The sequence below is a fragment of the Cupressus sempervirens genome, chromosome 9 (assembly GCF_028749045.1).
Source record: "Cupressus sempervirens isolate cs-2001-9-10 chromosome 9, ASM2874904v1, whole genome shotgun sequence".
NCBI classification, from domain to species: Eukaryota; Viridiplantae; Streptophyta; class Pinopsida; order Cupressales; family Cupressaceae; genus Cupressus; species Cupressus sempervirens.
This window is the reverse complement of record NC_143126.1, coordinates 566,832,879-566,845,347: the sequence shown is the minus strand read 5'-3', so window position 1 is coordinate 566,845,347 and position 12,469 is coordinate 566,832,879. Positions and strand designations below refer to the sequence as shown.

Here is a 12,469-nt window from a genome sequence, read left to right as displayed (position 1 = left end):
AAGGGTCTACCTTGTTAGGAGCTTACAAGACTTATTCAGTCTACCTTGATTAAAGGATTTGAACTTACAACTAAGTAAGCACTTTGTTAGGAGATTTAAACAAGTATGTTAAAACCACTTTGTTAAGAGACTTACCCTGATCCACTTGTTAGAATGACTCAATACATGATCCTTCCATTAGAACTATCTTGCTAGATTACAGATCTTCTCTTTACTTGATTGATTTGATCTCCTTATTTGATATACTATGTTCTTCCCTTCACTATTAAGTTGTTTTGTTTGATCTCTACTTGTGATCATTAAACTTAGCCTTCCTTGTTATGTCCTTGATCTTCTCACACATACACGATCATCCTCTTGATTTAGGGCTTGATCCTTTCTTAAATAGACAATTGGAGAAGGTTCTATATCATGATCAATGATCCAGATTTCTCCCTTTTGTTGCTTAGTCCTTCTAATTTTTTGATTAGTTACTCTTCCTTCCTAGGGATCAATGTCATATGACAAAACACATAATTACCTCCTTAGTTGTCTCTACAATCCACAAATCACACATAGAAGTCGAGTAAAAATATTTACATAAGTGTTTGTGCCATCACAAACGCATATATCAAAACCTGTTTACTCGGCAATTGAATATTCTGGTGCTCGGTCATAACTGATATACATGTTGTCCCTCAGCTTCAATATGCTTGGTAGTAAATGGCTCACTCGACATACACTATCTCTACTTTGCTCGACTTTGCTATCCTTTACTCGACATATATTGTGACTTGATCTATACATGAGTGCTTGACAACCTTAAACTTTCTCAGCTTGTAATGAAAATATAAACAAGTCCACGAATACTCAACCTCCATTAGGTGGCTCAGTCATAGTGATGACTGACCAACACTACCTAGAAGATGACCAAGTGTTGGACACTAATAGGAAACAAGGATTAGAGATCAACAATCTCCCCTTTTGACATTAGAAGCAAAAACACTTTATCGTGACTTAGCAATCCATTCAAATTTATAAAATAGCACTCCCCCTTAGATTATGATTCGGTCTCCAAAAAGACTTCACTATATACAGTATATATACATGTCTCTCCAAAAATGAATATTCATATTTATTTGCATATCTCATATTTCCCCCTTGTAGTATGTGCCATGATATATGCTTTGTCCCTTGTTTTGTCACTTATGGCTTTGGGTTTGTAGGGGTCAAATTATATTTTTCAGAAAATGACTTGTGATTTTGTAAAATCACCTGTAATCCATGATTCCAACTAAATCTATCAGACTCCATAACTTGAGTCTGAATTTCTAGCTGAGCTACTAGATCAACTAAAATATCTATAGTAGAGAGATGTAAATCTCTCTTGACTAAGTCCTTTACAACTAACAATGCTATCTTCATAACGTCCAAATGAGGTAGCAACATGGTTTGAATAGAATTAAATATTGTTCTAATGTTGCCATCTCTAGCCATCAACTCAGCTAACCTTCATTGGGAAAAAGTCAATTTATTGAATAGCTGAGAGCTTGAACTTGCAACCTTGCTCAAAAAATGTGCACCTGTCTTCACATCTGCTCGCAATTGATCAATTGAGCATTGATTCTCCATTGTGGAGAACTCAACATCATAATGATTTATATACAAGGCATGAATGTTCTGCATTATACCTTCTAACATATTTACAAGGTTTGAAAGTTCAACTTGTTTTATTGCAGTTTATGTTGAGACTTTTTCTAAAACTTTGTGCTGAAACTTTTTCTCAAACCATCTCATCAATTTCTCATTTTTATATCCTCATCATTAACCTTTTCAACAATATGAACTAAATGTTCCAAAATTGGTGCTTCCTCATTTACTTTTTGAATCTCAAATGCATCTACAAAAATGTCCTCTATATCACGTAATACCTATTTTTTCTTGTATTCCCTTCTGAGTTGTTTTTGCTTTGTCTTCCTGCTCAACAATGCTTCTAAGATTTGCATGTGTTCAAGTGTCATAGTGTCAAGGTCATATTTGGTAAGTGTAATGACCTCATCTAAGGTCATTGGAGTCTCTAGTGATTCAATCTTCTTCTCAATTAATTTTGACCTTGGGGTGCTGACACTCAGTAGTTTGATTTGCAATTGTTTCCCTTTAGCACTTGGTCATGTTGTTTGTTGTCTTGTAGAGGTGCTCTCCTAATGAGTAGGTATAACCTATTGAACAAGTGTAATAATTGAAGCTTTAATAATTATAGGAACAACACTCAACAACTATATGAGGGCTTGGATAGACTCTTGCTCTTTTGGCTTCTTGGTCTCTATAGGCTTAGGTTGTTTATCCTCCTTTATTCCCTTGCTATGAGGTCCTAAGGAAGTAGTTGCAGATTGATCCAATTGACCTCATTTCTCTCCTTCATCATTATAACCAGCAAGATTAGCCACAGGAGGGGGATATTTAATCAATATTAAAGCTTTGCCCCGCTCCTTAGCACTTACATCTTGTTGACACCTGTTATCAACTGTGACTGATGTAATTTGAAAAGTATCAATTGGGGTGTTCACGGTTGGTGCACTATCAATCTGTGGGTAGTCTTGGATTTTTATTAATACTAAATTGGTGCATGGAAGAAGAGTGTTTGAGGTTTGATGTGCTACACTTTTTAGTTCTTCCTTAGTCAAAACATTTAGTTTCTGTTATTTCTCTTCAGGAATATCTTATATAGTGACAACATCTTGTTTTTCACTCTCTTCTTCCCTTCTACTAATTGTCTCCAACATAGTATCTGGTGTATCATACTCTTCTTGATTATCTAACTCACTTACATTGAGCTGCCATCTTCTTTTTTCTCCTCTGTTGCCAATGGAAGTAATGACCCAAATGCTCTCTTCCATATGAAAACACTTTCTTGTACAACATCATCTACATTATTCCTCAAATTTTTGCTTACAAGGACTAGAGCTTACATTTAAATTTTGGCTTACATTTATTCCCTAAGTCTGGCATTGTTTGGGCTAATGTAGTCTCTCGCATTTGCCTCTCTATGGATAATTCCCACTTCCATTTTGCATCCAATTTATTATACAAATCTTTTGAAATGCCTTTGCCTAATTCTATAGGCATATATTTAAATTTTTTCATCGTATCTATCATAGCCTTTTCAATTTTCTCTTGATTTTCTTTATCTAAAGAATCATAATGAATATGTTTGAAGCCTATTAATCCTTTTGAATTCCTAATGTTCTCACATACCTAGTCAATGTCCATGGAAGGTTGCCTAGGAAAAATTTGAAGTTTACTCAAATCATCAGACTTGGTTCTCTCTCCCTCATCCTCCTTCTCATCAGGCATGATGATCAACTTCCTTCTTAACTTCTTTTGTGGACTTTGATTGGTCCCTTTTGCAATTTTCTTCGTCTTTGGTGTTTCCTTGCCCTTACTTGGCTTATTTACCTTTGTTGTGCTTTTCTTTGTATCAATAGTTGTAGGTAATGTTGCTCTGGATCCTTGCCTTGTGACTATCCTTATTTTAGGTTTAGGGTAGGAGGGGTAAGACTCCTCTTCACATTTTTCTTCAATTCCCTCTTTACCTTGGGATCCACTATTACAATATTCTTTTGTTTTGTTGCCTTGGGCTTGACAACTACTAGTTCTTTTCCCTTAGACTCTTCCTCTTCTTCTCTTGATTCCTCATCTTCTCCCTTGCCTTTTGTTATCTGCAAAGGTCCTTTGCCAAGTTTTCCCTTGAGATTAGGTATCATCTTTTTCCTCTTTCTATCCATATTGGGCTCTTTAGTCTACATCATCATTTTTATCTTGACTAACTCATAATTTCCAAAAGGCTTGACATTCTTGTTAGTTTCCTCAGATAATAGGAAAAATAACAACTGCAATGATTTCATCTACATTCATTTCATATTGCATTGGCCTTGACCATACAAGCCTCGAGAGTGGAACTCATACATATGTGAAATAAATGTCCACCATGAAATAAATATCTTCATAATAGCGATCTACGCCTAGTTGTGGAATCCTCAATCTATTTTTCATCTTCCCTTTAAATTCCTCAAAGTAACCATCCATGATGGTTTCAAAATTTTCACCCAATTATTCAATAAAATCATTTATTTGCTTGGTCATGGGTCTGGTTCTATCCCATACTACAGTTCCAATAGTTGGAAATGAATTTTGGACATAGAAAAATATACAAACTAATAGTGACCCAAACTTAATGATTTTTTGTTGGTCTTCCTTATCGCTCCAAGATTCTCTACCAATTGTGTCAATTTTAGCTCGATAATATCATAATTGTGATCTTTCTTCATAATCTTATAACCTAGGTCCACTGCAATACATGGAATGATGTTCAGTCAACTCGACTAATAGAGCTTGTGTGTTATCATATGTACAACAAATTCAACAATAGGATCCTTAATTCCATCTATTGACATTCCTCGATCATTCCATTTGGCCTTCATCTAATCTTTAATAGTGTTCTTTGTTGCACACCTTATTGTCTTCACTCGATCTAGGGTTGGATAACCTATCACTCAATGGATTATCACTTTATTAATTTTTATTGGTCCACCTTCTAGCCAATTTCATGTCGTGCACTCTTCTTAGTATAATATTTATCCATTCCACTTTTAAACCTTTGGAAAGGATAGGGCACAAGTAAGCCCTTTCCTAGTAACGATTGTGTTTTCATCTTTCAACACTCCTCACAATTGATCATTACAAAATAAAAATATGAAAACTTTGGTGGAGGACATTGCTTATTCCTCACAATTTGCACATTTATTTCCTTCAACATTTCGTTTCTAGATGCAGATGTAGAAGATGCCATTTCCAAAATAGGGTTTTGAAAATAACTTCAACAACTTCTCAAAACAAGTAAACTCGGTACTTCAAGTTTACTTAGTTCATTCTGCAATTTGTCAACAACACGTTGTAGATCTACACAAACTTTTGCTTAAATTACTCTTTAATTATCTTTGAATCGCTTTGAATGTTTGGAATTTCCTAGTGAATGAAAATGATCTTCAAAACTTCATTATAACCCTTTGATCTGTCAAATTAGATATAAAATAAGTGCTTTGTATTGTGATAAGTTCATTACAACTGTCTCGACCTTCACATAAAATTTTGTTCACACTATTTTCCTTCCATCACTCATTCTTCACTATCATTCATATGCTTAGCTCGGTCAACACATCAACTTAGCTTTGTATGAGAGCTTGACTCATATAGAAATATTCAGTTGCTACACACAATAATACTTATACTCAACATTTATTATTCATATGAACTCTTTTTCACAATTCTTCCCTAAGATCTCTCCTAGTGCATATTAATTTATGCAGATATGGAATTTTCATAATATGTCTTGTTAGGAACTGGTGTATAATTTATTCAAGTGTACAATTACTTACATACCTTCTTTGCTTAGTTAGAAGTGGTGTGATCACCTGATCCATTGGATTGGGTGATCTCAACTTCACTTGATCCACTAATTCTTGGTTCTAACTTCTTTCTTCGGGATTGATTCAACTCATTTCTTGTTTTCTCTACATCAAATTTTCCTTTTCCCTTGATGTGTTCATTGGTTGGTGTTGGTGCTCAGGTCTTGTAGTTCTTACTGACATGTCCAACCTTGTGACAACTAAAGCAAACTAAGCTTCCATTTAACCATTTCTTGTAATTTCCTTTGAAATGTGTCCTAATGCAATTTTATGGGATGTGACCATATTCTCCACAATAATAATAACTATACAATGTGTCCTAATCCCAGTTATAAGAGTTACCTTGCTTAGGTGCATGCTCTTGCTGCTTGGATGTCTAGTTGAATTTTCCTTTGCATATGCATTCTTGAGCTCTATGTCCATATTTATGATAGTTGTAGCAATGTTCTTCAAATATAGACACAATAGGCATATTGCTTGCCTTTGACCTACATTCATGTTCTTGGTGTCCTTGTTTCTTGCAATTAAAACATTGTCCATTGAATTTAGGTTTATAATTTTGCTTACCAATCTTGCTTCTACAAATGTGTGTTGTGTGTCCCAATTTGCCACAATGATGCCATGTAGGTTTGCCTTTTGGTTTTGCATTTCTTTTCTCTCCACTCTTGGATGATTCTCCTTCTTTAGTAGATGAAGAGTTTTTGATATGTCCTAATCCAGAGGTGTCATTGGATGGCCTTGATGATCTCATTAGTTCTTAAAAGTTTCTTATAGCTTCACTAGGTTTGTTGATCCTTTCCAATAGTTCCTTCTTAGATCTTAACTCATTCCTTAGTTGGTCACCTTGTGATCTCATATTTGCAATCTCTATATCTTTTCTATTTAGTTCCTGATTTGTAAGTAATAATTGATTCATCCTATCTAGCTGGTTGTTTGTGAGCTTTTTCGCATAAGGTGCGCTTTCATCAAGTCTAGTAGCCATTTGTCTTTTGTCTTCTTTTTCCACAACTTTGTCTTCTTCAACTTTCTTTTTCTATTTAGTCACTTCACATAGCCTTACTGATTGTATTTCATGTTCTATCTTCAATCCTCTAGCTTCTTCATTCAAAATGTTGTTCTTCTCCAATAGGTATGCTATTGCTACATCACTTTCACTAGAATTACCATCTCCAAACATTCCTTTAGTGTTCACCTCTTGATAGATTGTGTCATCTTGCTAAATAACCATATCTTTTCTTTTCTTTAAGGATTTCCTTAACTCCTTTCTAGCTAATTCTAGCTATTGTGGTATGATCTGGATGTCAAGCATTTGTTTTTCAATGATTTTTTCCCAATTTATAAGCCTCTGTCTCCAAGATCTTGACCCTCAAGTTGTTAGACTTCTTCTAAGAGAACAAAGCTCTGATACTAATTGCTGGAAGTCTTATTGGGAAGTAAGATATTGAGAGGGGGAGGGTGTGCAGGTGAATCAAGATCTATAATTTTTTAAACTCCTTCAAACAATGCAAGTGCATTCACTATTTTCCCATCTCATATCTTAGATCATATACTTTGACTCTCAAGTTGTTAGACTTCTTCTAAGAGAACAAAGCTCTAATACTAATTGTTGGAAGTCTTATTGAGAAGTAAGATACTAAGAGGGGGAAGGGGGGGTGTATGCATGAATCAAGATCTATAAATTTTTTAACTCCTTCAAACAATACAAGTGCATTAACCATTTGCCCATCTCATATCTTAGAGCATATACCATACAACTATAAACTTTAAGACTGAAATAGATCTAACTATGCATCACATTTATAAACATAAATGTAACCACATAATAAAAATATTTTTTTACCTAGAAACCCTCCAAGGTGAAGGTAAAATTGGGGTGGGGATAAAACCCACAAATCTTCACTACTACAACAATAAAGTGAGATTGTTAATGCTACAATGTTTGATCACTTCTAGTGATCTACCTTGTGAGCGTTCTTCCTTGTTAGGAGCTTGCAAGACTTATTTGGTCTACCTTGATTGAAGGATTTGAGCCTACAACTAAGTAAGCACTCTGTTAAGAGATTAACCTTGATCCACTTGTTAGAATGACTCAATACTTGGTCCTTCGGTTAACACTTTGCTGCTAGGCTATGAATCTTTTCTTTAATTGATTGATTTGATCTCCTTATCTAATATACTCTATTATGTCCTTCACTGATAGGTTGTTATGTCTAATCTCTACTTCTAATTATCAAATTCTCATGCATACTTGATCATCCTCTTGATTTATAGCTTGTTCCCTTCTGAAATAGATAACTGAAGAAGGTTCTAGATCATGATCAATGATCCAGAGTTCTCCCTTTTGCTACTTACTCTTAATTTTTTGATTGGTTACTCTACCTTCCTAGGGATTGATGTCCTCTAAAAAATGTGTAATTACCTCCTTTGTTGTCTCTACAATCCACAAATCTTACATACAAGTTGGCCAAAATAATGATTTACATAAGTGTTTGTGCCATCAGAAACACATATGTCAAAACTGGATTACTCGACAATTGAATATCCTGATGCTCAGTCATAATTGATATACACGTTGTCCCTCGACTTTTGTATGCTCAACAGTAACTGACTCACTTGACATATGCTATCTCTTCTTTTCTCGGCTTCACTATCCTTTACTTGACATATACTGTGACTTGGTCTATACAGGGGTGCTCGACAACCTTAGACTTGCTTGGCTTTTAATGAAAATTTAAACATGTCCATGAATACTCAACCTCCATTAGGTGGCTTGGTCGTAGTGATAACTGACCAATGCTGCCCCAAAAATGACTCAGTGTTGGACACTAATGGGCACCAAGGCTTAGAGATCAACAATATATAAGTGGGAGGAGATACAAAGAAAGAGATAAAAGAGATAAAAATATATGCAATAAATAAATAAACAACACCAAAATTTGTAAATCATTTATAATGTAGATAAATTATCTTTTAACTAATATTTATATTTAGTAATTTGTAATATAGAAATATATATTATATGTAATAGTATCAAATAAAAATTTATTAAAGAAAGCTAACAATGACCATGCATTGAATCTTCTTCTATTCTTTTATGAACTTCTTGAACCCTATGAGTCAACGATGTGAAAGATTTACTTTATATACAAAAATGATTTCAAATGAATTGAAATAATATCATATTTTAATATATATTAAATCAAAATAACTAATATATTACATACTACAAAATAAATAAAATTATAATATTAATGAAATAAGATTCTCATGATTTGCATGGAAAAATAAAAATAAAAATAGAAATGTTGTTTATATACATTAAAAAAAGGGAAGAAGAAATGAACCATTTATATTAATTTTATTTTTGAATTTGTTTGTTTGTTATGATTCATTTAATTTCTTAAAAAAATATTTTTCTCGAAATTTATAAAACCTAACGACTAATAAATTCTAACCATAACCAAACTCTAACTTTATAATTATATTCAACCCTAAACTCAAATATTTTCCTCTAATTTACACCCCAACCCTCAACTTTAACCACAATTTCCCTTAACTTTAACCACAATTTTCCTTAAATCATAACAATAACTAAGATAATCTATCAATATTTTAACCCTAACTATAATTTAATCTAAACCATAACCTTAGGCTTAAACTCAACCCTATCATTCATGATAACCAAACAATAATATGAACCCTGACAAAAGGCTATTGTAATTCCTAACCAAATTAGCATAGTTAGAAAAACAAATTTTAGAGAAAAACAATTTGATATTGAATAATATAAGTTCGTCATTAAAGAAAGAGATCATCAAAATTTCAAAAAAATTAAATTGTAATCTATAATATATAATTACTTGAGATATAATAATGTTATATTTTTAAAATTAATTACTCAAATAAAACCTCCACCCTTAATTGAGACCTTTGTTACTAAAATTTTACACATGTTGAAAATTTTACTTCAAGTAACATCACAAAAGAATTGCAGAAGAAACATTCATTTTTATTCATTTACATTTCATCATTTTGTGATCATATGAGAAATCATGATTGCGATCATATGAGAAATCATGAGCAACAGGAAGAGCAATGTTTATTGTATAAATCAACTTATATGTAAAATTTTCATTTTTACAAAGTATGAAATGAATGAAAATGTTGGAAATGAAAAATCTCACACAAGCTGTGAGTCTGACTACTACTTTTATATATATTGAAAATAAGGAAAACATAGCACAAGGAAGTAGAGTCAGAGGTAACCAGTCATTGCCTTTCAGCCTTTGATTGGTTAAATGTCCTTTGTTTCCACTCCTAGTCGAACCCTCAATCTAACAAGCTCTGTGGTGTTCATTCTCCTGCATGGGAAAAATGGGGTTAGATCTTAAAAGATCTAAGAAATGACTGGTTATCTACGACTATGTACTCACACGTGCAATATCTTGCCTATTCTGAATACATATAAAAATAATAGAATGAATTTTAAGTGCTTTAATGCAAAAAGTAGAAAACTGTAATGTTAAAGGGACATACTACTTCTGATATGAAAAGGGACATATTAATTTTGATATGAAACCTTTCATTATTGTCAATAATAAGCATTTTGATTTCACAAGCAGTAGGTGCAAAAATGATATTTCATGAGTGTCATGAGCCCATGCTTGAACCTCATGAAATACCATTTCAAATATCAATAAATGAAAACAGTGATGTTGCACAAAGATTGTGATGAAATAAATATTGATATCTTACTCAAAAGCAATAGCATCATAAACACAGATCCAGATAACTGATTCCAAGAAGACAAAATAGTATGATCAATGAAATAATAACGACAAACACATTTTTGAATCAAGAACAAGTGTGTTAATGTCACAAATAGCAGCAAGGCATCATAGTTGAACTTGAAGGATTTGAGTGAAAATGGGACTTCCAAATTGGAAACTCTAGCAGTTGTTGTTCCTGCTATTAATTCAGCAAGAGAATCTACAAAAAGGTATCAACAACAATGTAGATAAGCAACACTGAGTGCTGTCACAAATCAAAGTAAAGGACAAAGAGCATAGAATTAGTTCTTACCACTCATCACCATTGGGATCATGCTGGGGGAAATGAAGAAATCAAGAAGTTAGTGCCTAGTATAGAAGTATATGGTGGAGCAAAGCAAAAGACCATGTAAAAGGCATCGTTATTGTAGTAGAACATGGAAATGAAATAACTTTAGGCAGGGCAGTGACTATCAAGGCCTTGCACACACCTTGCCATACCAAAGGTCATATAAGTTATTTCCTCATCAACACAAGTGGAGATGATCCTGCTGTGTTTTTAGGTTTATTGTGAATATTAGTATACTATGAAGAATCTTTGGTTTGCATTGATCATTGAATAAGAAAATGAGAGGATCAAGCAGAAAATTTTATGGGCTAAATAGCAATGGAAGGAGAATAAATTCATAGTTCCATCAATCATTCAAGATGAACTGGAGTCTAATCCCTTTATGCATGTGGATCTTCCAAAACTTAAGGATCATATAGGTCATAACTCTGCTGTTCATGTCATTGGAGAAATATGACAAGGGTTGCCAAAAAGCATATACTCACAACTCGTGCTAGGAAAAAATGAGCTTTATCAATAGAAGCTCCAACATATATTTCATGACAACAACAAAACCTAGGCGACCAATGAGAAATACATCATGAAGTTACACATGAGAAACCCCATTTGGGTGTTTATAAAAATAATGGCTTCAAACAATAAATAACAAATATTTCATGGTGACATTTAAAGAAAAAACAAGAAAACCTTTGAGTGTAACAACAAGCTCCCTCATGGTGGCCATAATCAGGAAACTAAAGTGATACCCAATTGAAGTATGTGGGTTTATGCTGAAGAATGAACCAATTCAACCTATAGGAGAACCTAAGTTTTGGATTTTTGTTAAAATGGAATTACCATAAAAACTTGTATGAAAGCAAACCCGATTTGGGTTTTTATGGGAATGAAATATAAGTTCCATAATTCATTTTTGCTTTAGCAAAATCCAAATGAGAAAGAACTACAATGTACATGTTATACATTCAACAAATCCTTTGCACTTACAACAAAATATATCTTTTCATTTGTTTTCAAACAAAACCCATAATAACAAATGTTCATGGCCACGAAAAGGAATGGTAAAAAGAAACCAACAAATTTACCTTCAAACTCAAGAGTAGCTCAAAACCAAGAAAATCTTTCATGGTGGCCATCATCAGAGAATCCATCAAAACCCTACTCGACCTTCTAGACTCTTCCATTCAAATGAAAATGTAAGAAAGGAAAACCTTTAGAGTATTCAAACAACATATCCTGCCCCAAATTCTTTTTAATTACTTTTGGAGTTCGTGGGCAGTATTATGGGATTTTTATCCTAGTTTGATTTTGCATTATGATAAGGGGTGAGGTTTTTATGTTCATGCCTTAGGTTATTTGGGAGTTCATTTAAATACTTTTATTTTACTTAAGTTATAATTGTAAAGGAAAATACTTAAATGAGATAATTATAACTCATTTAATATATATATATTTTCCTATTTTAATGCAAAAGAAGGTGAATGGTTCGACCTTGTGTATTATGGTCCTTTAAGGAAGAATTCATTTTGCAAACACTAGGAGTTCTTCTAGGAGGGAATATAGGGTTTTGGGTCAAATTTGACTTTTCCCTGGTCATTTCTAGGCTTTCTTTCTGCATTTGATCCAAGTGTTGGGTTTGTATTTAATGAGTTTTGCAACTCATTTTTTTGAGAGTTCTAATTATGTAGAGAAGTGGATGTGACTACTGTTTTGAATCCTTAATCTTTTTTGTAGAATTTGTAATTCATTTTGGGAAATTCAATACACGTGACAACATTTGTGTTCATGATATTTTGGTGTTAATTGTTAAGCCTTCTTTCTTCTAATAGTTTTGTGTGTGTATCAGAATGATTTGATGAAGTAATTTGTGAGTTGTTATTGTTCCTTATTAGTTTGTCTCATTTCAACAC

At 33.2% G+C, this 12,469-nt stretch overlaps 1 pseudogene; it reads left to right on the top strand.

Moving 5' to 3' along the window:
* Positions 1–11,019, top strand: part of LOC149539923 (hydroxyacylglutathione hydrolase cytoplasmic pseudogene) — a 17,645-nt pseudogene extending 6,626 nt beyond the window's left edge.
* Positions 11,020–12,469: the final 1,450 nt, after the last annotated feature.